Source organism: Belonocnema kinseyi, chromosome 5 (genome assembly GCF_010883055.1).
Source record: "Belonocnema kinseyi isolate 2016_QV_RU_SX_M_011 chromosome 5, B_treatae_v1, whole genome shotgun sequence".
Lineage (NCBI taxonomy): Eukaryota > Metazoa > Arthropoda > Insecta > Hymenoptera > Cynipidae > Belonocnema > Belonocnema kinseyi.
The window spans coordinates 108485728-108510161 of record NC_046661.1 but is presented as its reverse complement, the minus strand read 5'-3'; the positions used below and the strand labels follow the sequence as shown (position 1 = coordinate 108510161).

At 32.6% G+C, this 24434-nt stretch overlaps 1 protein-coding gene across 3 annotated transcripts in view; it reads right to left on the bottom strand.

Moving 5' to 3' along the window:
• LOC117172653 (soluble guanylate cyclase 88E) overlaps positions 1-24434 on the bottom strand; it is a 56993-nt gene that overhangs the window by 26691 nt on the left and 5868 nt on the right. Inside the window, exon 1 of one of the 3 annotated variants that reach the window (XM_033360771.1) lies at positions 7133-7172. The exons of the other annotated variants lie outside the window; for them this stretch is intronic. The gene's annotated coding sequence lies outside the window, so the exon portion shown is untranslated. Of the gene's footprint in view, positions 1-7132; positions 7173-24434 lie in introns of those variants that run through there. 3 annotated transcript variants of the gene reach the window in all.

The following is a 24434-nucleotide window of genomic DNA, read 5'->3' as shown; positions in this document are numbered from 1 at the left end:
TGTTATTTTGGTTTAAAAATCACGGTGAATTTTTTAAATGTCTGAACAGGCTAAACTTTTCTTAATTTTGCTTTTTTTGAAAATGTACCAAAAACTTTCTTTGCATTGTAACATCGAGCAAAAAAACCGATTTAGAGCAACAACTTTATAGTACACCGAAAAGGCAAATATCCGAAGGAAATATAACAAAAATCAGATGGCCGTCGGAAAAGCATAGTTTTGTAGAGAAGCATCAAAATAGTAAATGGACTGAAGGAAATGGAGATAAAACTGAAGATCCAATAAAAGAGGAAGGACTCAAAGAAATTCGCGAAGTTACGTAGAGATAATGGGGATTTATGAAGAAAGGCAGGAGAACAGAGGAGAGGAAATAAGGGAATAAATTGGTCGGCAAATGGGTAAATTTAGGGAAGAAATAAAGAAATAAGAAGAAGTCAAGGAACAGTTAGAGAAGAGGATGCAGTCATTGGAACAAAAACAAGAGAATCAAGAATTTGTAAGTAATGGTTATGTAATGGCCTAAGTAGACCAAGGTGCGTTTGCGTTATCGTTCTCTCTCTCACTTGCACTCTCGCTTTCGATCGCTCGCTCACTTGTTCGCTAAAATGTCCTAAATTTCGCTACCACAGGAAGTAGAAATGAATATCTAGATACAAGATTTCATGTAAATATTTGCAAATAATTGTGAATAGTAAGGTTAAGATTTTCTAAAATCCAAGCGTAAGTATGAAAACCGTGCCGAAAGATGAATGGCAACTCGGTGAGGTGTCGATAACGGTCAATCTGAGATACCGGGCGACCTCTCAGAGTACGCAGCATTATCCTTGCATGCGGGGCTCTAAAAGTATTGACAAACCCCTTTCCCTAGTTTCCTGTGCGATCAACAATGACAACACCAAACATAGTTGTAGTAAGTGCGGTTCAAAACAACAGAACGCGCAGGGCTCCCGGCAATGGGTCGGCCAACAATGCCGACCAATCTAGAGCTGGGGGAGCCAATGGAAATGGCTTCAATGCGATAGATCGACGGGATCTCGCAACCTTTGGGTGGACGGAGCGACTGAATCACGACTTGCTAGAGTGCTACGATGCGAGTGTGACCCTGAACGGGGTTACATGGCACGGCTGAATGCTCTGTGGTGCGAGAAACACCCGGAGCTATCGCAATTTTCGCAGCAACGTCTGCGAAACCATGCTGAACTACTCCGTAAGAGGGGCTATGTAAGCAGAACGCCTACTCTACCACAGCTAGAACAAGCCGGCAACAGAGAGAGAGAGAGGCGACACTAAGACCAACCGCGGGCAGACATGCAATAGATGAAGAGCGATGCTTTACGACCCGGAGAAACATCAACACCAAGGTTTCTCTCAAGCCTAAAGATCTGGCTGAAATGGATGACGAGCTTCGTGGACATTTTTCCGGAGAATACCACCTATGGGCTATCAATTATTGTGTGTATAATGCAGCGAGAGCTTTGGCCGATGCGAACCGTAACACAAAACCAACGGTTGATCATAAGACCAAAAGACGAATGCATCAACTTGTCATAAAGATAGGCTGGGCAAGACAGTACGCGTCCCGCATTCAGCGTGTGATTGACTACATCACATCTGGCAGGAATTTTACCGCCAAGGTTCGAAAGTTCGCGCGCGAACTCCAGACCCGTTATCACACACTTAACAAGTCAAATATGCTGACCATCAGGCAGCATATTGTTGAGAGAATACGGATACTATCTGATGCTAAGAGAAGTCTAGAGCGGAGGGAGAGGTGGGTCAGAGAAAATCAACAGTTTCTCTCTGACCCATCTCGACTCTTCCAAGACCCTCCAGTTACTGTCGAACACCCACCCAAACCAGAGAAAGTTGAAGTATTTTAGAGAGAAGTCTACGAAGTTCAGCATAGACTGGACAAAGACTCAGAAAATATATATAGCTTCAAGGAGTTATGTGTTGCCCTCATAACACCTGATGAAGAATGCCCACCCATCACTACCGAGGAGGTGAAAAAAGTATTAAGAGGGATGAAGAACTATTCCGCATCGGGACCAGCTTGTATCAAAACCTTCTGGTGGGAGAAGTTTTCTTCAACCCATCAGCATTTGGCCCGTATTTTCACCTCATATTTAAAGTCAGAAGAGCCAATTCCAGAGTGGTTGGTGGAAGGGCGCACAATACTCCTGCCGAAAATAGGCAACTTAGCTGACCCGAAGAACTACAGGCCAATAACTTGTCTGAACACGTTTTATAAGATATTCACAGCTATCCTAAATGATAGGATTTTTCGGGAAATTGAACCTGTGTGGCAAGAAATGTACGAACAACGAGGCTCAAAGAAAGGCGTAGCCGGATGTCGGGAGAACCTGCTCATCGATAGATGTGTCTGCAAAGACGCAGTATTCTACCAGCGTGACCTATCGATGGACTGGATTGATTGTCGGAAAGCTTTCGTTTCGACATCCCATAGACTTATCATCTTTCTTTTGGAAATCTTAAAGGTTCATCCGCAAATAGTTGGGTGCATGGAGAGATTGATGCCGCTTTGGAAAACCAGATTTACTATCTCATCTGGAAAAAATCGTGTGACATCTAACATGGTCACGTTTCAGAGAGGTGTCTTACAGGGCGACACCATGAGCCCACTCCTCTTTTGCCTTACATTATTGCCACTATCTCTAGCACTGCGCTATTCCGACGGGTACTTGTGCGGCAAACCTGCAGATCGAAAGTACAAGGTCACTCATGTATTTTACATGAACGATCTTAAGATCTTTGCTAAAAACAGAGAGCAACTGCATCTAGCTCTGGGGATTGTCGAACGATATACTAAAGAAATTGGAATGGAATTTGGGTTAGACAAATTCGCCAAGGTTTATTTCAAGCGAGGAAAACTTAATGGCATCCCTGAAGATGCGGGAAAATGCAGAAAGCGGTTGTCCTTGTGTCGCTCCGCGATTTCGCTGGAAGCGGGTGCAATTTTTCAGATTAACACCCGCTCCCGGCGAAATCCTGCGTTTGTCCTTATGACAAATTTTTAATTGTGTGTGTGTGTGTGTGTGTGTGTGTGTGTGTGTGTGTGTGTGTGTGTGTGTGTGTGTGTGTCGCAACCGCTGTCGCCTTGCTCCCCTGAGAAACTACGTGAGTCAGCAGTTCTAGGAAGGCTGAGAACGGGGTGACTGAAAGCGACAGTTTTGTATATATATATATATATATATATATTTGTGTGTATGTGTGTTTCTTCTATTTGCAATGCTTTTCCTGCAGTAAATACATTTACGCTCTTTTTCAGGTTTCCGTGATAAATATCACATTAATTTCATTTCAAACCTTCTAATTAAAATTATAATTTAAAATTAATTCTCATTTTTTTAATTTTCGAAAATACTTTTTCAGAGAGGGTTCAGATACTTCTCGTGTTTTTTTTTCTTTAAAATATAGGATCACTGACCTCTTGCTTAAAAAATAAGAAGTCGAGCAACTGACCATTTGTTTGAATTAAAATCAGACATCCATACAGGTAAAACTCAAGTTATTATTAGTCTGCTCGAGATTTTGTTCACGTACGGCTATCTGTCTCTGAATATAAGACACAATAAAAATGCGAACCCGTACTGAGAAAATTTTGAAGTTTGGCGAAATCTACAAAATACGTAAATTGCTATCGATTGGACCTTTACTTACCCCATAATCTTTAGAATAACTTAATAAAAATATGTTCTTTTCTTTAAAACGACCGAAAATATTCAAGTAAGACAATTAAACGATAAATACATACCGATTTAATGAAATTGATTTAGATTTAAAATCCATTCGTCCATATGTTACAGTCACAAAACTTTATGCGCTTCATTTTGACGATAACACATGTTAAAAATAGCTTTATCTATTCAAAAAAACTTGATTTTGTACTAAAATAGTATCATAATCTTGTTCGGTATCCTTGAATCTGATTAATGTTATCTCCGTGCAATGCATAAATCTTAAAATAAACTAGCACAGGACATTGAAATTGAAACCCAAATTTTATGTTTCAAAGTTAAAGCTTGAAAATTCAGAAAAATAGAATTCTAACCATTCAGAATTAAAGAAATTATTCTCTTACTTAGGAATAACTTTCAAATAATTTTAATCTTGGATTATTTTGGTTTTAAACAAGAAATTTTTTTATCTTTTTATAAAATCTTTTTTAATTTTAGAGAATTAATTTTTTTATTATTTAACAGAAAATTTAACAATTTTAAGATATTACATAAAAAATTAAAAATTTTACCGAAAAAAATACAAATCAAGATCACTATGATTCAAACTTTTGAAATTGCGCAATTTTAAACGTTTCAATTCAAAATTGTTTCTGTTTCAATGCCTATATAGTTTCAAAAGTATTTAGGCTTAAATTTTTTGAATCTAAATTGTTTATTGTTTTAAATGTATTTTGGTGACATTATATGCAAGATTGTTTACATAAAAATCATTTAACCTGGAACTTGTGCAACTATTGAGTCTTTTCATTTGATATTCTACGAATTTGAAGAATGTAAAAAACCAGGCGTTTAAAATTTAAACCGAAAAATTGACAATATTTAAATATAAAATTATTACCTTTAAAATTCGCTAAAATTTAAACCAAGTAATTTAGAAATTAAATATTCTAAATTTTTTTCTTATAATTTTAGATTTTAATATTCGATATTTATATCTATTATTTTGAAATGTAAAATTGACTCAAGGCTTATGATATGGAATATTGCAATTTAGAAAGATTTAATATCGAAATTGTCCTGGCTTTTTGAAAATTTGAATTTGAAACTATTATCGGTTCAGGAAGATTTTGAATTATTATACATGATTATTATATTATTATTATTATAAATATAATTGTAAACCAAAAATAGGCTTAGAAAATGAAACACTTTTCTCACATGTAAGAAGGAGAACAGTTTTTTTTTAATAAAAAATGTAAAAATTTTTTAATAGTGTTAAATGATTTCTTAATGATTTCTACCATTAACATTTTGTTTAATTTAATATACTCAAAAAATCGTCGTAAATGCCATTCTAGATAATTAAATCGTGATACTTCCAAGTACAATTATCTATATTTTATGATATATAGTTTTATTTTCATTTTGTATTTTATTTATTTATAAATTATTTATCGAAGTGCTTTAATATTGTGAAATGCAGTCTTCTATAATACCTATAATATAGCTGTAAAAGGAAGATTAATATCAAATATAAAAATCAATGAATAACATTTTTTTAACGTCATGATAATTATAATAAATGATTTCATGCGTTAAAAAAGCTTTCACTTATATAATATATCTTTCACTTTAATGTCATTAAAAATATAAACAATTTGAAAATACATCATTAAACAAAGTCTAAAAATTATAATTTTTTCAAATTGTTGAAACATTAATTTAAAAATTTTAAGTAAAAAATGTTCCAAATGGAATAATTTCGGATTAAAGTTTTAGAAACTACAGCATTTATAATTTTTTTATTCAAGATGCTTAAAATTTACATTTCTAAATTTAAAAAAAAATTTAATTTAAAATACTAAAATGCATGTTTTAAAATCAAAGCTTCTAAAATTTTAGAATTTTGAAATTCCATTATTACATCATCTAAAATAATAAACGGTAACAGATATTATTTAAAAATGTAAAATATTATATTTTATAATTATTTTACAATATTTTTAAACATTAAATAAAATAAAATAAGTAGATCCCTAAAGTACAGATTTCGCACTCACATCTGCACTTCTATTTATAATATTGAAGACCCAAGGAGGGAAGTAGGAGTCACTAGAAAAATATCTCGAAATAAACACCCTCTAGGTACTATTAATTTCTCATATTTACTTTCTTGAGTAAAACGAGTCTCAAAAAATTTAATTTCAAATCTAATTTATGAATTGGAAGTGTTAGAGTAGGCTCAATAGGGTTGTCGTTTATTCGTGCACAAATTCGGGTTTTGGTAATAGATCCCCCCAATTTGTTTATTTTCTGAAAAAATAAATTCCCATTGTTTTGTTTAAATCGTTTGACATTAACTCGTGCCCAATGGCATTTTTAAAAATAACATGGGGTTTTTAATGTTGTTTTAATTTAAAATATTAATTTATAATATCAAATTAATGCTAAAGGCGGTTTCCAAGTATTTTTTAACTAATTTTCTATCGCTTAAACAATTATTACTTATTTAAACAATTCTTTATTTCCTTGTAAATCGTGAAAAGTTATCAATTACACTATTTCGCTTATTATCACGTATTTCGTCACCTGAGAACTTGAACCCTAATTTATTAAACAATAATGATTTCTTTCTGAATTAAACTCGATTGCTCTATCGTAAGTTTAAATAATTGATAAACATCATTAACGACGAAATTTTACTCTATAAATTCGATAATTGTGTTATTATTTTCAGAAAATAATAACTTTTCACGCTTTACAGGGAAATAATGGTTTAAGCAAAAGAGAAATACTTAAATAATTTTAACACATCATTTACAAAAATATGTTGCTCTCTGAATTTGTTAATTGTGTCATTAATTTCAGAACACAGAAACTTTTCACTATTTACAAGGGAAAACATTGTTTCAATTATTACGAAATATGATCAAAATGAAATTTTACTCTTGACAATCATCAACTGCATCACATATCCAAAAAACAATAACTTTGTATGTTTTACAGGGGGATGATTTAAACTAATAATATGAAAGAATTCGAAATTAGTTTAAAAATGCTAGAAAACTTGTCAGTTATCGGATGTTGAAAAAAATTCCAAAAATTAACCGTCTTTAAAATGAGTTTTACGTTAAACTGGCCTTTTGAATTTTTAGGGTATTGTCCAGAATAGTATAGGGAGATGAGAGGTTTCAAACTTAAAAGTTATTGTCTGCTAATTGTGAATTAATAACAAGTACTTTTTTCATTTTTTTCAAAAACCGAAAAATTTTCGAAACTTGATTTTTATGTAGATATATTTAGAAAAATAATACTGTAATTTATAGAATGAATAATGTTAAATCTCTTCTACTAGTTTTAACCGAAGCAGTTTATTTTTAATGCAATGATTCGATTCAGACAAACGTGCAAAAAATTATTATCTTTCTCACCTTAGAAATCTTAATGTTAATTAATCACTTCATTTCTGACACCAAGATTTCGGCGATGGCAAATCATCCTTTAAACTATTAACTTTTTAGTTTTCAACTTATTCCTTCCGGCTTGTTTGATGATGAGGGTGTATAATTTTTCACTATCGATTTTTCAGGTCTATATGTTGAAAAAAGTAGAAAAGGGAAAATCCAGGAAAGTTCAAGAAAATATTGTGGACTCCGTGAATTTGAAATTGAGGAAAGTTTTCATCAAAAGGAAGCGCGAAACTGAATTGCTCCAGTTTTCTGAAGGCAGTCGCGGTAAAGGGTGGTGGTTCCTTTTCGTAAGCGTTTCAACGACTAAGAAGAGGAAGTTCCAAACGGAGAAGAGCGAGAACCAGTATTGGCGAATTGCAATCCAAGGAAGAGGGACTATCTCTATCTTTCATTGTTTTCTGTCCTTTTCTCTTTCTCATTCTCCCTTGCTGATTTTCTCCCTCTCTTTAATTTTTCACATGAACGAACTTCTCTCACCCCCTCAGACCTCCAATTTTTCTCACCCCTAAAATATCAATTTCGAAATTCCTAACTTTATTTGACTTTTCCCTGGCAAATTTTTCATTTTCCCTGACCGTTATAAATATTGCTTTCAGATTAAATTTTAAGCCTAAGAAATTCATGTTCAACCAAAAAAATACACTTTTAACCAAAGAAATAAATTTTCAACTAAAACGAGGAATCTTCACGAAAAAAATGAGTGTACAACCATGAAGATTAATTTTTGACCAAAAAATACATTACTTTTTAACCATAAGGCACAAATTTTTGACAAAATACCTAAATTTAAAACCGAAGAAGTGACTTATCAACTAAAAATATGAATTTTTTATCTAAATATTCTGTCACAAAAGACGATTTTTCAACGAAAAATTAATATAATTAATTAATTCTAATTTTAATCAGAATAATATAATTTCATTTTATTTATAATTAATTACTTTTTTATTTAATTTTCAAAAAAATAATAATAATAATTTTGAACTATAATGATAACTCTTCATTGGAAAAATATATAAATCAAATAGTACAATTTTAGACCTAAAACATGAATTTTGAAACATAAAGATTAATTTCCTACAAAAAAAACACTAATTTGTAACAAAATACATGAATTTTCATCTAAAAGTGGAATAGTTATATTTTCAGTAAAAAAAAAATTTAACCATAATAAAAAAATAAATTTTGTTAATAAATAGTTCAATAGTTAACTGAAGTAGTGAATTTTAAACTAATATAAAGGATCTTCAATAGAAAACACGAATTTTTAACCAAATGCAGTTTAAGTGTGGACCAAAAAGGTTATTGTTTAACAATATAGATTAATTTGCTACTTACAAAGAAAATTTTTTTAACAAAATACATCATTTTGCCACTAAAAAAGAAAAATCTTCAACCAAGAATGAACTAGTTATATTTTCAGCTCAAAAAAATGGTTTTACAACAAAAAAGAATTGTCAACTAAATTGCTCTATTTTTACCAAAAGAGATGAATTTTGAACTAAATTGATGAATATCTACTAAAAAAAAGGATTTCTAACCAAATAGTTAAATTTTCGACAATGTGCATTTTTAGCCATAGAGATTGTGATCAAAAGTTTAATTTTTACTAAAAATAAAGAACATCAATATTTTTCGCAGCAGATATTAAATATTTGAATACGGATAAATAAAATTTCGTGCGAAAAAGTTAGCCAGTTCCGGAAAAATCTATATAGAGTTTTAAAATTTAAAATTCATGAATTTTAAAAATCGACTTTAGATAGTGACGAAAAATCGAATTGTGCATTTTTTGCAAGAATTAAATCATCCTTCCGAGATTTGGGAATGCTGAATGACAATAAATAATGTTTAATTCAAAAGAATTATGTCTAACAAAATATTAAATATTGATAATCTCAAGATTGTGAAAAATGTCTCTATCTCCGCTGGGATCTTAGCCCAGGACCTTCAGATTTCCGGTCTGATAAACATAACGAAACATTACTTAGGGGTATAGGGGGTATATATATTTTTAATCTATTTATTGTAAAGAATATTGTCCTACTATTGTAGGAGAAATGCTATGTATATTATTTTAGGAAAAAAAGTTTAGGGGCCATTTCAGATTAATAATTTTAATGTAATAAAACCTTAGAGTATTCTAATCCCAATAATATCTTCCAAATTTTTATTTTTTTACATTCTCATCATTTATGATTGAGAAAGTATTAGAATTGTCGGAAATTTGACATCACACTTTTTCAAGGGATCTCCACGTTTCGGGACCCCCTGAATCGGAAAATAAGGTTTTCACGATGGCGTCTGTCTGTCTATCCGTCCGGCCGTCCGTCCGTAAACACGATAACTCTCGGAAAAATGAACGAATCAAATCCATCTTTGCCACACTTTTTCTAGGTCCTAAAAGAGAGGACGAGTTCGTAAACCAGCCATTTTTGATAAAAATTCAAAAAGTGAGCGCATTAAAAAAATTTTTGAGACCACATTTTTTTAATTTTAAAATTCTATGTACGGATATTTATAGTATTGAAAAAACAAACAATTTATCCTCATGACTTTTTTCGATTAAAAGAAAATTCTCAGAGTTATAGCGTTTTCAAAATTTTTTTAATTAACCGAAAATCAAAATTTGAAGCCGAAAAACGCACGATATGAAAAAAAGCCAGAAGAAAAACAACATTTCTTTTTGAAAGCCCTACAAGATTATTATAACCAATTTTTGGATTTTCTTCAAAAATCGAAAATTCAAATTTTGATTTCACAAAAAATAATGGAAAATAAAAAATTCCATTTTGTGGACAAACTATGTAGGATACAGAAAAAGATAAATCAACAAAAATGGTTATCCCAAAAAAGATCTACAATTTCGTTAAGAATCACTTCTTGATAGGTCGCGTACTTTTTGTTTTATTCGTGAAAAATAATGTTGAAAAAAGTAAAATAAAAAAAATGTGTGGAAAAACGACGAAAGTTACGAGAAAAAAATCCAACAAAATCTGTTTACAAATGTCTGTCGGAAATCGAGCGCGCAGCGCGAGTATCACGATGAGAATGTGTACCTCAAAGCCTTACAGTGCTTTGAGAAACTTAATCTTTGACTATACTTAATTAAGTAGACAATTCAGAATATGAAGACGCATATAAATACTGCCATCTAAAAGAGATCTTTTTGATAAAGTTTTTTTCAAGCATTCCAAATGCAACGAATAAATATCCAATCGCGAAGCGCGAGGTGTAATTATGTTCGATCGCGAAGCGCGAGATTCAACCGTCGCGCGCCCTAGGCGCGCTCAACCTTGCTAGCGAAGCGAGCCGCGCACATAGCGCGCGATGAGAATGTGCCCGCGAAGAGGACAGATTTTTTATAAAATGTAGGACTTATTCCTGAATAAATAAAAAATACTTTTCGAGCGTTAAAGAATTGTTTAGCCTTTAATTTTATACTGATTAAAAATTCAAAACTAAGAAAATTCATTTTCACACATAAAGTGGCATACCTGAACCTCTAAGCCATTTTGCCAATAAAAGAAAATTTATACAACCGTTCTTTTACCAAAAGGAAGAATGACACCCAAAAATAATTTAAGGCACTGAACCAATTTTCGGGAGATTTGAGGTTTAAATTAAATTTTTGGAAAATGTGTTTTTATTGCAGAGATTGTGTAAGAGGCAAGTTATGATTGCGTGGGCGAAATCGCTACTTTCTGTAGTTTAGTAACCCTTTTAGCTAATAAGCTCCTTAAGATCTTTAATTAAAGACTATAGTTCCTTTTATGGAAGTATCATACAAAATTTAATGGTCTTACTTGTTTCTCTCTTAATTGAATATTTATAAAGTTATTTAACTTTTTTTGTGAAAATAAGATCAAAATTTCCAATCAGAATCATAGAAATGATACAAAATATTTATACCTCTTCTCTTTTACAAGAAATGAAATCAACTTCTATATAATTCCATCTTATTATTATTTTATCCATTTATAACCATATTTATTGTTATTAACTATTTAATCACTCGTATCTATTTCTATAAATTTCTACAAATTGTAATAAATGGTACTATTCTACTTAAGAGCGAATTAATCACAGAAAATCGCCAATCCTCCAAAGTGCACCAAAATCGATATTCAATTGATTTGCAACAAATTTAAGCCACACAGATTCGTTATGAGAATCTAGGGGAAAATCATCATTTAGAGACAGTTATTTCTCATTCAGAGTAACGTGAAGTGTTGTCTACAAACTGTTAGTCACCTGTCGAGATGATTTTGTCGGGCGTTATTTGGGTGAAATAGATATTCAGACGCAGGTAAGTTATAATAATAATAGACCTTTTCATTTCAATTATTCTTGAGTACGCATGCGCGAAAGATAATTGTACTTCCTTTCAATTATCGGTCGCTTTTGACTAATTTGTAGTGTTATTACTATAAAACAATTATTTTCTAATTAATTCAAGGGGTACCTGTGTCAAAAAGTAAACTAAAATGAATCAATCCGATTTTAAAAGAAATATTGTAAACAATACTGCTATGGTCTGTAGAAGTGACAACCGTAGGAATGCATACTACGAAAAGTGTCATTTTTAATTTATAAACTTTCCAAATCCAAGTCTGAAGTTTAGAAAAGGAGAAATTGATGATAGAAGCACACTCTTTCACGTGAGAAAACGTGATCAGTGCAAGAAATCCAATAAATGGGTAAAGGCATGATGTAACCAAACCTTGCAACTAATTCGTTCTTTTTTCCCTTTGTCGATTCCTTTCGACACTGCAGACATATTTTTAATTAAATGCAATTTAGTCCTTCTACACACAATTAACATTCAAAAATTGCATATTTGCACACATTTTTACCTCTGTTTCTCAAAAGAGACCGACTTTTTTGAACTCGTGGGAGGTATCATGGCGGCTGCGTTTGTGCAGTACTAACTTCCGAATTTAAATGAAAAGGTCTATTAGCGCAACAAAAAAAACAGTCATATGAAAGCTGACAGTGTTCTACGTAAATGAGCTTGAAGACGTTTATGTAAAAAATTGGTGTGCTTAGCAAACTGAAAAATGTAAAAAAAAGAAAGGATTTTCTGGTACATTTAAGAACAGTCAAGTTTAGAGCATTATTTCGTATAAAAGGGCCGACGGGAAAATTTTGAAAAAAATCGTGAGTATGAGGAAAACTGTTGTGAATCAGTTGCAATTGAGAAATTTAAAAAATAATAAAATTGTTGCTTAAAAGTACAAAAATGTGCAACTATATTATCTTTATTTCTAATAAAGATATTAAAGCGATTCAAACTGCAAACTGTAAGTGACAGAAATCGGGGGGGGGGGGGGGGGGGGGCAGTTTTTTTACTGTCGACCACTGGTCCCTTTCTTCGACCCGTGACCAGGCATTCAGACCAAGCATTTAGAACCACGGGTCGAATCACCACAATTTTTTTACATAAACGTTTTCAAGCTCATTTACGTAGAACACTTACAGCTGCCATATGACTGTTTTTTTGTTGCGCTAGCATTTTTTTGACTGAGCTGTTGAGCTTCAAAGGCAGATGCCTATGATTTTCTCGCCGATAGTAGGTTCTCAACCAACCAAATTTGCCATAAACCAACAAAGCAACTAGAAATGAATCCTATAAAAAAATTAATTCCACGATTAATTCAAAACAGGGCTCCGTGAAAAGGTACCCTAAGTCATCATCACCGTCTGCATCGAAATTAATGCCTGGTCCCGTTCGAAGAAATTTCCTCTAGATTTTCTGCATTTAACGACGTGAAGTTAGCTGTTGGTTGAAGTGAAAATACCTAACTGTATATTTAGACGGTTTTCACTTTTTCTGTATATCCCCGCTTTAGTTAAAATGTGGATGGTCATGACTAACCTATACTTTTGGAAGTTGCATTAGGAATAGATTTACCAGATAGGTCTCATGAAAAATCAGCACATTTCCGCCTGCACCCCACCCCCTGACGCACACACGCACGCACACATACACAGCAAGTCGGTAATCAAAAGTCACCTAGCCAAACGCCATTAAAAAAAATCCGAACGCATCAAATAAGCGGCCAATAATAAATATACTGGAGAAGGCTCAGCCAATAAAAATATATCTTTGTCTCTTTGTATCAAATTTAGTAATACCAAGATAAAAATCTTCTTATTTGACATCCTGCTAACCGAGAATTTTTTTCAAAACGCATGTAAAAAACAAAAATATATGTTTAAAAATGAAAAAAATCGCCATTTTCGGGTAAGAATCAGCGCATTTCATGAAAAAGGAGCAAATCAGCGCAAGGACTAAAAATGAGAACATGTGCTGGCTATAATGGTTTTGACATGTGTTCAGGTGGCTGACAGCGCAGTTGAGTACTCCACAACTCTCGGCATGAGTCAAAATGCAGTCTCAAAATGATACATTCCCCTAGATGCCCAGATGTGCAATTACGTTCATAGGAACAAATATGAGACTAAAAATTCTCTGAAATGCAGATTATGAGACCAATGAAATTTGAGCTGCAACAAATTTAACACCAGCGTTTTTCTGTGATTGCTTTTTTATCTACCATATAGAAAAATACACTAGAGAATGATGAAACTGTATACAGAAATGTATATCGCTGCATAATTTAAGTTGATAAAATAAAATATAAGTGTATAACACATGGTGTATAAGTATACAATTCAATTTTATCCAACTTTATCCATAATATTCTACTCCTCTTTTACCCAATGGGAAATTGACTGCTGGCGAACTACTGCGCCAGCACTGTCAGTGTCGGCGAAATATTTACCGCCAGTACTGGCGCACTGCTGGCAGGACCTTGGGATGATAACTATGTTCGGAGCTGGATTTTAATATTGCGTCAGTGGTAGCCGGCAGTGCTGGCAGCCAGTACTGGCGCAGTAATATGTATAAACTATAATATCGCTGAAAGAATCAGTATTATGTACAATATATGTACGCCAGTATTGGCGCAGTAATTTAACTGCAATTCCCCCAGTACTGTGCCAATACTCGTTCGCCAAGTCTTGGCTAGACAATAGCATGACCACTGGCTCAATACTGTGCCAGATGTAAGTGACGGCTCAATGCAGGCATTTCCCATTGGGTGGTGAATACTATTTTTTTCTATCGAATGTTATTTTTTATCACATTGCTTTTTTTTAATAATGTGATCTATTTCTCTTGAATCTATCATTTTTGATCCCTATAATTTTGATATGTAACGTATCCATTTCTATAGAAAATAATAGTTTTTTATATTATCAAATTAAATTATATGCAATTTGAATCAAATATGTAGTAGAATTATATTTAACATTCCTAAAAGAAAAAATAAGAGGAAAGGATTACAGAAAATTATAATGAGACAATAATGGATAGAATAGGATAGCATTGTGAAACACCAAAGTAGATAGAATAAAAAATAGATAGAATTTTATACAATAGCATGAGGTTCGAGAATAAAAATAAAATTTTTATCATTACAGATCAAAAAATTAAGGTAAAAATGTTATAAGAATTAATAGATTGGGATTGCAACGGATAGGATTCTGGAAGTCAAAAATGGACATAACTCTGATAGAACAAAAGAAAATTGGATTACATTTTAGAACATGAAAAATAATAACAAAATATATAATAGCATATAACAGGGAATGAACATAAATTCATAAAATTTCATAAAATAATACAAATTAAATGCTGAGAGAGTCCTAGAAGTCGATAAGAATGTACATATTCTGTAATGTCTATTCATTCTTAAAATTAATTAACCCTCTTCATAATTGGTCTTCTAAACACGAGAACTAACCATTAGACGTAATTAACCTCCACTCGTATTTGTCCATTCTCATTAATTTCGATGAGAGAACAATACGCTACATTGTTACAAATGAGGAGAGAATAGAATAAGTTGACGAGTACGTATATTTTGGTAGCCTATTCATTAGGGGCGAAAGATAGATGGAGAGTTTTAGGCGTATAAACGAAGGTAAGAAGTTTATCGGTAGAGAAGGGCCCATTATCAGAACTTAAGAGTATCAAGTAAAGCTAAAAGTGCAATACATACACAAAAGTACATAATTTGTCGACATAAAAAATAGTAAGGGGGAAACGGTATATGATGCAGATGGAATACTAGAGGCTCTCAGAGACTATTCTAGGAGACAATTCGGAGATGAAGCTACAGGATACCACAACTGCGATGTGGAACACGATGCGATAGAAAACTCAATTGAGAAAGTCTGTGTCACTGAGGTTAGGGATATAATTAAGAACTTGAAAACCGATGAAGCTGCCGGGGTAGACGGCATTAATTCTGAAATGCTTAAACACGGTGGCGAGTACATACCATATAGACTGTGCGAATTGATAAATTTATGTTTCCAGATGGGAGACGTCCCAGACGATTGGAAAGAAGCGATTATCGTACCAATATACAAGAGAAAGGGAGATAAAAGCGACTGCAATAATTAAAGAGGGATTAGCTTATTAAGTAACGCAGGTAATATATACTCAAAAATACTTATTAGTAGGGTAATGAAAACAACAGAAGCAAAGATTTGGGAAGTCCAAAGTGGGTTTATGGCAGGAAGGTCATGTACGGATCAAATATTTAGCTTAAGGCAAATAACGAAAAAAAGTTTGAGAGTAGGGAAAAAATTTTTCTGTGCATTTGTTGACCTAGAAAAAGCTTTTGACAAGGTAGATAAAAGTAAACTTTGGGAAATCCTGAAAGAGTATGGAGGCAATGGATGGCTCCTATAAGCTATAAAAACAATATATACGGGTAGTAAAGCGAGTGTAAGGGTGAATGGGAAATTGAGTGACTGTTTCGATATTATTCAAGGAGTTAGACAAGCATGCGTTATGTCTTCATGGTTATTTATATTATTTATGGACAAGTGCTTAATAATGACTCTCTTTGACGAAGAGGGTGTGGATCTTCAAACAATAAGGGTACGTCGGTTAGCGGTCGCAGATGATAAGGTTGTTATGGCAGAGTCTATCGAAGACTTACAAAGAATGTTGAATAAACTAGATGCAAGCATGAAGAGCATGGGCCTCAAAATTAACGTATACTTTGGTAGTATACTTTGGTAGCTTATTTACTACGAACGGGAAGATAGATGAGGAATTAGATAGACGAATAAATGAAGGTAAGAAGGTTATTGGTAGAGCAGGTCCCTTTATCAGAAGTAAAAATATATCAAATAAAGCTAAAATGGCAATACATAATTCCATATTTGTACCGATTGTACTATACGGTAGCGAGACATGGACTTATCAAGAGAAAGATAAGAGTAAAATTAACGCAATTGACATGAGATTCATGCGCATAATATGCGTGAAAACTCTGATAGACAAAGTAAGTAACGAGATAATTCTAAAAGAATGTGGTGCAGAAGAGACGCTAGTAGACACATGGGAAAGAAATCGGTTAGGATGGTTCGAGCATGTTGAGAGAATGCCAAATTAACGACTAACGAAACAAGTGTATCAAGGTAAAGTTAATGGCCGCATGCTCAGAGGCAGACCGCGAAAAGAATGGTTAGAATGTGGGAATGAGACCCTAGTTAGAAGAGACATAAGAAGCCACTGAAACACGAGAGCCTGCATGAAAAAATGCATGGACATAAAAGAAGCTAGAGAAGTATGCCAGGACAGGAAACTATGGCGGCAAATAGTTAATAAAAAGAGTGTCAGTAGAGTGAATGACGCCTGAAACAAAAGACCTTAGCCAGTAATAGACCCAAGTGGGGAACCGTACATAACGACTTCGTGAGATTCTTCGCTTGGGGTGATTGCTAGAGAGATTGATCAGCAACCTGGGTCGGAGCAGTGCTGCGGAACAAACGTGTTATTTACTTAAATAGCACTAGAGTTCTGGATCAATCTGAAAAATCTCTATCCCTTTCACACACTACTCCTTTCCCCTACCGAGTGAGTCACGCTTACCCCGAAAGGGAAATGGCTTAATGGTGTAATAATAATAATAATAATAATAACAATAATAATATAGTTTCAAAGTTTCATAAAACTAAAGTCAATTTCCAAACAGAGTGTTAAAAAATTTCAATCGAAAACATAGTAAAAGAGATTAACAAACTGGTTAATTTTTGGAATTATTTAAAACATCAAATACAAATATTTATAAATAATGGATCGATCAATAGGTTTTTTGATTCAAAAGAATTAAATTTAAATAATTTACAATATAAAAAGAGACAGGAATGTATCAACAAGTTCAATTTACTACAAAACAGGTTGTTAGCACAGAAAACTCAATGTAAAGAATTTAAATTTAAAAAATGCTTAAAAAATATCTCAAGTGTCGAAATCCCGGATGAGGTAGCTGAAACCTTAGCACTGGTTGACAAATTTGGTTTCCTTTCAATGTCAATAAATTACCTATTAATAACATGGTTGCTAATATAGAAATTTTTTTCAAATGTAAAGCATGAAAATCAGAAACTTAGCATCAGAAAAACAGTTACTCAATTAATCTCAAAACATAATCGAAATAATAACTTCAAGAACGTTAGGAAATCTTTTAAACTTGTTGAAAATTTTAAAAAGGTAAATTAGGATTTAGTTTTTTCAATTCAGACAAAGGCAACATAACGGTAGAAGCTAATAGCTATTCGATGGGAGAGAAAAAGATCAATAAATGAACAAACGGCATATCAATTAAAAACTCATAACAGTACTATAGCCAAAGTACAGAAAAACCCTAGTGTTAAATTTGTTGCAGCTCAAATATCAGTGGTCTCCCAATGAGCATTTGAGAGAATTTTCAGTCGTAAATTTATTCCTCTGAACGTAGTTGCACATGTGGACATCTAGGGAAATGTATCATTTGAAGCCTGAATTTTGGCTCATGCCGAGAGTTGTGGAGAGCTGAACCGCGCTGTCAGCCACCTGAACACTTGCCAAATCAACTATTCGCTTTGCGATATTATCCTAAATAATTATTAATAAGGAAACTAATTGGAATAATATTCACCTAATTTTTAACTTTCTTTTATTCAACAGTGCGTACTAGTCACTTATAATGAAATTATAATTTCCTAATGCAACTTCCAAATGTTAGGTTAGTCTTGGCCGTTGTTTTTTAAACTAAAGCCGGGATGTATAGAAAAAGTTATGGCCGTCTACATATACCATTAGGTATTTTCACTACAACCATTAGCTAACTTCATTTCGTTGAATACAGAAAATCTAGAGGAAATTTGTTCGAACGCCCAGGCATCAATTCTTATGCAGAAGGGCACGAATTAGTTTTTACATCCCGGCTTTGGTGGTTAGAATGTCATGTAGGTTTTAACTAACCTAAGATTTGGATATTATATTACGCCATGTAAAATTTTTATTTCAAGGCACTAATAGTCACTGGTAAATAGGCGGAAATTAAAAGTTAGGTCATTATTATTATAACTTACCTGCTTATCAGCATCTATTTCACCCAAATAACGCCCGACAAAATCATTTTCACAGGTGACTTTTTGTGAGCTTATTTTTTGTGAGCTTATTTTCTTCCAAAAGTGTACAAACCAGATTTATAATAGAGATTAATTATATAAAGGACACTTTAAATCAAACTAAAGTTTCTTCAACACGTTCCTTATTTTCAATGAACATTGTTTTAATGTTTGATAATATTTCATTCAATTTAGAATTAAACTGCATCGAAGAAAAACTAATACAAAATAAAAATCTAACTGAAATAACGAAGAATGAATTTTTAGTCGTTACTAGAACTGTTTTCAAAAACATGGTTTTCTCTTTTAATGGAAAATATTATAAACAATTAAATGGTTGTCATATGGGTTCACCATTATCTCCTATAGTTTCAAATTTTGTTTAAGAAGATGTGGAAACGAGAGCTTTGAAAAAATGAATTTTAAACCTATTTTATATAAAAGGTTTGTGGATGATATTTTAGCTATTGTTCCTACTGAAAAAATTGTCGATTTCATAAATATTTTTAACAGTATTGAAAATTCCATGCACTTTACATTTGTACTTGAAAATGATAATTAAATGAATTACCTTAATTTCTAAATTAAAAAAACAAGTTCAAAATAATTATCCGCTTCCTTTGATAAATAGTATTATTCGAGAACGAATTCATGAAATCTGTAATGGTTTCAGTAACAAAAATAACTGGGTTGATACGTACAAAAAATCGGATTTAAAAGTTACGTTACCGTATGTTCGTTAAAAAAATTCCAAACAAATGTTTATTTTAGAAATCAAAACTCTCTTAAAAGAATTTTACTTAATCAAAAAGATATTGATAGGACCGAAAATTTGTCTGCAATTGTATGAAAAAGTTTATATTGGTGAAACAGGTAGAAGATTAAAAACTAGAGTTTCGGAATATAAAAGAGATTGTAGAGTTGGAAATTTCAATACAGGTCTTTCACAACATTGTTGGAACTTAAACCATTATTTTTATTTTGGGTTTAACAATATTAAAATTCTTGCGATAGAAAAAATACATATAAAAGACGCATAATAGCATCCACTTATATAAACAAATTTCACAATATTTTGATTAACTTACAAACAGAAATTATGAATGTTAGAAAAATATATCAAAGTATTATAAAATAAACAAAATAAAATTAAAATTCCATTAACTTTGGCGTGCTTTCCTCATTCGCGGTTCCATTAAAAATGACGCCTTTATTTTGTATAAATGAATTCACAGCATTGATGTATATCATCATTATTATTTTAAAAAATTTTTAAATTATTGACAGAGGTATGACTTTAAAATTGAATATTCTTATTTTTCAAAAGAAAATAAGCACAGGTATTTTTATTCCTTTTACTTTTTTTTAAACCAAATTTTTTGTAATTATATGTAAGAAAAGATTGTTATTTATATATTATTTATTTAGATTCTTTGAAAAAGGCGTGCAGTGATAGCAGAAACGTCAGAATTTCAATAAGCGAACTTTCCAGTAATTTTGCTTTATTATTTTAATTAATGAAGACCGTAAGACCCACAAAAAATTCTTCCTCATATTGTAAGGGGTTTTCGAGATATCAAGCGATTTCAAGGATTATTGCAGTTTTTATAGGGGTTTAAAAACATCCCTGGCAGACCGAAGGAACGGAAAGAAGCCTCTACAAGTACCCTTAAAGACCCCACTGAGTCCCCCTTCGGTTCCTTCTTAAAGAACTAAAACAAAACAGCAAGATCAACTTTTTAAGCGTTGAAACTCGGATTCTACGTTAAAATGTCCATTAGAAACTCACGGAGTAATCACAATACTTTTTTGCAGCGTTACAAATTTTAAAAAATGTCATTAACTTCTGCTGAAGGTGACTTCAAGCGCATCCATAATAGCTCAAGTAGTATGTTGCGCGCGAAGTTTAAAAATAAAATTCAGAATTGGCAAATAAATGTAAATAAATATATATAATAATTTATATGTCTAATTTTACACAAATTTAATACCTTCTCCGATCAGAATAATATGAAAAATGAGAATTTAAACAAATCCCTTACGTTTAGTCCTGACATCTCGTCTCATGACCTCAAGGAAACTGCTTGACTGCTCTCACTTGCATCGCACCGTTGTTGTCTAAGGTTTCCACTGCGTGGCGCTAGCATCCTGACAAAATTCTTAAAGTTACCGACGGAACGTTTATAACTGTTTATTACTGCGTGAGTTTCTAATACAAATTTAAACGTAGAATCCGAATTTCAACAATTTAAAGGTTGATCTTGCTGGTTTTTTTTTTTAGTTTTTAAAGACGGAACCGAAGGGGGGCTCAGTGGGGTCTTTAAGGGTATTTTGTAGAGTCTCATTTCGGTTCCTTCTGTCCGCCAGGGATTCGTTAGATAGCTGATATTCTTGTCGAACTATTTTTATCAAATTACTGAAACTCAAAAATTATTTTCCTCTCGAGTCTAGTATTGAATTGTTAAATGCGAAAATGAAAGTAATCAACCTACTTTTAAATTATCGAAAAATAACAGTTAAATAAAATTTAATAAAAATACTAGAAATCTGTGAATATCACGTTAATTAATATAAATTAATTTTTCTTAGAGAAACCATCTTAAACTTGACTTTAGCTTTTATCAAATTTTCATTCTTAATTAATCATTAAAATATTAAATTTCAGATATTCTTATATTTTACGTTTATTTTTGTTAGAAAATGTTCCTAAATTTGAAAAAAAAATTGCACAATAAAGTATCTGCTATACGTACAAAAAAGCACGACTTTCTCCCTAAGCTTATGAGCCGGTTTTTGCTTTAAAAAACAAGCATCATGTTCCAGGCTGTAGCCATATTTATTACGCATTGCCAACTGATGTTCGACTGCGCAAATCGAGACGCAGATAAATTTTCCCGGACTGTCTAGGACTTCCTATAATGCGAGTGCGCTATTTTTCACTTTAGGAACTTTAACAAATTCTTTCAAACCAAATTAAAAATATTCACAACTTTACTACCATTCATCGTGGCCTGAATTTGGCTTCTTACTTGGATTTTGTATAGTAAATACAGAACTGTTTTTTCCTAGTCTATTATCGAGAATTACAAGACTCGTTTACACTTAGTATTGCTAAGACTGAAGTCTGTCATTAAAATCATTCAACATCCCCAACGTTGTTGTGCCCGTACAAAATTCGTGCACTAATTCTACACATTTTATAGGAAATATTTTTCCATGCACCTTACTCCTTTCCTCAACAAATGAGTCACGCTTACCTCGAAAGGAAGTCTGAGCTTCGATCCCTGAGCTGCCACCTCTAGAAATTTTTCTGTGTACTTTTACCGTGGTTCTGGTGCTTCGGATTCAGTGCGTTCATGATGGGGTAAGACCCAGGCTTAGCCCAATATGTCAAATTAGGCACATTGCTCTTGTCAGATCACTTGATTGCATTCCAAAAATGTGCCCGTGACTGATAATATATATCGAGACAGCCCCGTGCACTCTATTCAAAAATAAAAATCCAGCTCTAACAAAAATTCCTTTGACATATTGGGCATTAGGAACCTTAAGCCTGAGAAATTAATTATATGTATAATAATAACAGTAATTTCCAATCCAACCAAACGTATTACCTGCTTTGAAATTACATTCTATAATTGCAAGACTTTCTACTAATTTTAAAGTTTATTGATTTAAATTGTTTAAAAAATGTTACGGGTGAAATAATTTTTTGCGAATTATACTTTAAAAATCGTGCTATTTTTGCAATCTTTGATATATTAAGGTTTTTTTCTTTGTGCTTATCCAGTTTTGCAAACTCTTCCAAATAAATTTAAAAAAATTTAATTGTAAAGTTCGTGCAATTTTTAGTACTTTCGGGTGTCAATCGTGTGTCAAATTACGGATTTTGCCGACGTTTCGTGAACATTACAGTACACTTCTTCATTGCTAATCTGATAGTGAGATTCTAGCTTATATTGTTCTTCAATATATTCTCTATGATGCCTGTGATAGACCTGAGCGGCCCACCGCACCGTGGAGACTGGTCACACCTGATTGATCTTCAGTATTATGTTAGCATTGAATAAGTAAACTGCAAATTTCACGAAACGTCGGAAACTTTTTATTTTCCATTTGGTATTTTTTAGATTTTTCGAGGTCAGTTACACCAGCCCCCCCCCATCTTAATTTTCGAGTTTTCTATAGCCCATTATAGCTTGCAATTCGCATTGATAAAGGGAGTTTCCTATGGGGTTTCAAATGCGCTCATTTGCGCCACTTTCTAAATTGACAAAAAAACCATAATCAACCCCCTCATTTTTAATTGTTATCGATCCAACACCCGATGATATCATCAAATAACTTTAAATGCAAAATAATAAGGTTTAATAATCTCTTCGTATAGGATTTCATATGCTCTCATATGTGCCACCTTCAAAATTAACAAAAAAAACCATAATCAACCCCCACACAACCACTTGTTACGATCCACCACCCGATGATATTTCCAAATAAATAACATTGCAGTATACAAATTCATCATCCCCCTCATTACCACTTGTTACGATTCACTATTCGATACCTCTATATAAATTAAATTGCAGTATAAGAATATAATATTGTCTCTTCGTATAGGATTTTTAATGTCCTCACATGCGCCACTCTCAAAATTAACATAAACCATAATCAACCCCCTCATTACCACTTGCTACGATCCAATATTCACTGATGTCTCAAAATAACTTAAATTGCAGTATAAAAATTCATAATGATCTCTTCCGATAGGATTTCAAATGCGCTCATATGCGCCACTTTCGAAATTGATAAAAAACCATCATCATCCCCCTCATTACCACTTGTTACGATTCACTATCCGATATCTCCAAATGAATTAAATTTCAGTATAAAAATATAAAATTGTCTTTTCGGATAGGATTTCAGATGCGCTCATATGCGCCACGTTCAAAATTGACAAAAAACGATAATCAACCCCCTCATTTTCAATTGTTATCGATCCATCACCCGATGATATCTCCAAATAACTTTAATTGCAAAATAAACATTTATAATGATCTCTTCGTCTAGGATTTCAAATGCGCTCATATGCGCCACTTTCAAAATCGACAAAATCAATAATCAAACCCTTCATTTTCAATTGTTATCGATCCACCTTTCGATGTCTCCAAATAACTTAAATTGCAATATAAAATTTATAATCATCTCTTCGGCTAGGATTTCAAATGCGCTCATACGCGCCTCTTTCAAAATTTACAAAAAACCATAATCAACCCCATTACTACCACTTGTTACGATGCACCAACCGATGATATCTCCAAATAAATTAAATTGCAAAATAAAAAATGATAATGATATCTTTTTCTAGGATTTCAAATGCGCTCATATACGCCACTTTTACAATTAACAAAAAACGATAATCAACTCAATGCGGATTGCAAATTTTTAATTTGGTTGGCCATAACTTCGTAATGTTTTGTTACCTCTATATCTTAGGCAATTTTAAAGATTTTCCAAAAAATTTGATGGCGCATATGAGCGCATTTGAAACCTTATAGGAAACTCCCTTCATCAACGCGGGTTGCAAGCTTTTTATTTTGTTGGTCATCACTTCGTAAAATTTTGTTACTTCCATATCTTAGGCAATTTTCAAAATTTTCAAACAAAAATTATGTCGCATATGAGCGCATTTGAAGTCGAACGAATTCATGTCCTTAACTTTATATTGCCCATCACTGTTGAGGATTTAACACCTGCTTTACACTGCCCCCCCCCCCACAAATTC